Source organism: Ornithodoros turicata, chromosome 9 (assembly GCF_037126465.1).
Source record: "Ornithodoros turicata isolate Travis chromosome 9, ASM3712646v1, whole genome shotgun sequence".
NCBI classification, from domain to species: Eukaryota; Metazoa; Arthropoda; class Arachnida; order Ixodida; family Argasidae; genus Ornithodoros; species Ornithodoros turicata.
In genome coordinates this window covers 25,270,923-25,274,509 of record NC_088209.1, presented here as the reverse complement: position 1 = coordinate 25,274,509, position 3,587 = coordinate 25,270,923, and positions in this window count along the sequence as shown.

The window sequence follows — 3,587 nt, the reverse complement described above, 5'->3', positions numbered from 1 at the left end:
GGCGTTCTTTGCTGGTATCGGGAGTTGACAGCATTCAAGTCGCTTTCTAACACAGAAAAAAAAAGTACGCAGTGGTTCTAAAAAAGAAAAAGAAGCAAGAAATAAGAATGCGGGGCTCTCGTAACAACTCGATTGTCGGCTTGTGTGAAATTTTTTACCTGCAAGAACAGCTAAGGTCACTGCCACATTTTCCTCCGCACTTGAAAGAAATGGCTTTCCTCCCGCCTAGGAGGAAAGTAACACAAAAGACCCCAAACACGACATGGATGTCGTAAGATTACAAGACTGATACGTCGGACAGTATTACCGTTAGAAAGGTAAGTGTCTCGAGGCGGTGATCCCATTCGAATTGCTGTGAAATTCACCGCAAAGTAAAATTCAGCTCACGCATTCTCGACGATGGCATCAGTGTCTGGGATCTTCGCCGTTATCTATTTTGTGGGAAAAGGCGGTGAAAGATACGGATTAGGTCAATGACGTCGTCGAAGCCGTGGCACAAAGGTCCTTGCTCTATTAAAGGTTGACGAAATGATCGCTCAGTCTAGTTTCGCACCTATCCGTTTCGACAGCGAGAACAGCATTGTGTAAACGGTCGCGTTGTGGATTATGGCTCTGGTGCGTTTCCAATGAAGTTGCCTAACGTTTGCATCGCACCTTAGCTTGTCCGCGGTCAGACAGATCGGCATCTGAGAACACAAGGAACAGAAAGAAAGGACAAACACACAAAGCCTCAAGTGCCTGAGAGCAATGAATGAAGAAACAAGGAAGTCACTGAAAAGGTTAGCTTCACTGAAAAGGTTAGCCTTAGGACTCGAACCCACATCTTCTGCATTGCCGGTCCAGGGCTATGTGTGTTCGCGTTCTGTGTTCCAGCCTCAGAACATTAATTTCCATCGTGTTCAACAGATGCCGCTTGCGTCGCCCCGACGTATGAATGCATGTGAAAAACGTGAATGTGAAAAAAAAAAAAAAAAAAAAAGCAGAAAATGAAACAGTCTTGGAGCGGGATGGCTGCTGCTACAGGCACCTGCAGCTCCATGTCATTTGGTTTAGATCCTGTCTCAGAGACGCAACGAATGTGTTATCTTGTAGAAACCCCCTAAACACAACCCCCCCCCCTGGTTACGCCCCTGATGCATGTTGACAGGGGGGCGGCCATGGTGAAAGTGATGAATGCCACGTGATATTGCAATATCGCCCCTCAAACCGTCACGGCGTAGGGTGCCTCAATACAGAGGGAGCTAGTAGTCAGGCACCCTAGCGCGGCGGCGTGCACAGCTCCCTCTAGTGGCTGGCCAAAACATGTGTGGAGCGCAGTGCAGTCTACCATTTGTTTGGTCCATGTCATAGCTAAATTACGTTAACTTTTCTACCCTGAAAAGTGTACACGTGATAGTACGAAAACATCGTGGGCTACTGGTATGAGGGGCCGCAGTGCAACTCCGGCCCCTCATACCAGTAGCCCACGATGTTTTCGTGCTATTGACGTGTCCAGCACAGAGTACCCACGAGACCTTCCCCCATAAAGATTTTAAAATCCGAACACGTTTTCTTTTTTTTTTTTCTTCTTTTTCTTGTTTGTGCTGCACGATATGAACGTACTACCCTCAAGAACTGCCACGCAAAATATTTCCTGGGGGTAGCACGCATTTCCAGAGATCAGGGGGCCATATAGGGGGGGGCGAACTCTCCGACACAGCTTCTTCCGCCGTGATGTGACGTCAGATCATCCGAGCATTTTTATTGGCTGCCGAGAATCGTCTGCTACAGCGAGGGAGCAAGGCGATCGGTTGACTGCCCTGTGTTAGACGCGGGACACCAAATACAACCGCAAAAAAAAAAGAAGGCGCGAGCCTCACTACTTTGCGAGTGAGATCACGTCGTAGATTGGCAGCCGAGGGAAGAGACTTTTTTGATTGATTGATTGACTGGTTGGTTGGATGATTGAAAAAGAAAAAGCGGAGGCTTTTTTTTTTCCTGACCCGTTGAGATTGAAAGCTTTGTTTCACACTAGGAGTGCGCGCTGCTCTCGTTCGTTTTGTGCGAATACTCTATCCCAGGGCTTGTAATCCTAATTCCTGCTCCTGCTGGCATATTTTTTCGAGCCCTTTCATAATCCTTTAAGCCGAGCTCATCTGTCGAGCCTCTGTGCCGTATCATATTTTCTTTTTTTATCCTGTACGACAAAATGACAAGAACATAATTCACTGCCATCGTTATAACCGTGCTCCTATTTTTTATTTATTTTTTTATTATTCTTTTTAAGCAGCCAAGAGAATTACATTGATTCCAAACTTTCCAACTTCAAAGCCTCGAAGTCAAATCGATCCATCTAAAATCTTTCATTCCTTGAGTACTTGTATTTCGTTTCGAAGATTTCCTTAATTAAAATAATTAATCTTATCGCAGCGCCCTCTATCGAACACTTTCTTTTGCGGAGCAGACGATTAATTAATCCGGGGCCAGCTGCACGGCATTTACGACCTTTCTTCCTTTTGTCTTGCTGGCCAGTCATGCTTTTATTGCGGCCATTAATTGCATTAACGGAACAGGGGGGTCGAGAACACACAGCTACGATATAGGCACCTGAAATGCATGGAGCGTTCGAATAAAAAACGAGGAGGCTATCGGAAATCTAATTAACTGCACTTGGTTTTCACTTTTTGCTGTCCGTATAGTATGGTCATCTGTCAGCTTGGATACATAGGCAATAAAGCATTTAAATTACGCATGTCTACATCTACATCAGGCTTTAAGTACAATTGCAGAAAAACAACAATGTACATTGGGGTGCAACTGCAGCTTCTATTCCCTATTATTCCCTATTGCACATTCCCTTCTGTTAGCTTCTATCTCATCGCCATTCATGTAGTAGTTGTTGTTTTTGTTATTCCCTTAGACTGGATTGGGATTGCATCCCATCTTAGTCCCACGACCCTGAAACTGGCTTCCCGGTGCCGCAAATATTCCCTAAACTCGACTGAACTTCCCTTTCTTTAACTATTCTTAACTTTCTCTAACTTAGCTTACGTTTATTTAGTCCCGAAAGGGACTACTGGTTTGGTAGAGCATCTAGTCCCTAAAAGGACTGAAACTAAGACTACTACGTTTTCCCCCAAGAATGTAAATGTGAATTCTCACCGTCTAGCACAGAAGTCTGATGGACGTCATTCGCTGAAAGAAAAGCCAGGGGAACGCGAACGACGTTGAGGAAATAGCGAGTTCTAGTGGACTGGAAGGTGTTCTCGATAACGGTTCTGAAAACATGACAAGCCAATCGTCTCATTATTGGGTTCATATTATTAATGGGTTAATGTTCATACTATTGGGTTATTAATAGTTCATTAATAATAAAAAAGAGTAGTGTTGCCAACGGAAAAAGCAAAATACTCGTCCTGAAGTGCATATACGTGCCAACGTTGCCAGACTTGTGCCCGTTACCCGAAAAAAGTAATTGATTACCGTTACCGTTACTTGTACGGAAAAAGTAACTGATTACCGTTACCAATTACTGGACTCCAAATGTAATTGAGTAACGAGTAGGAAAGTAACGCGTTACTCCGGTCGTTACTCTGCATTCACGCAAA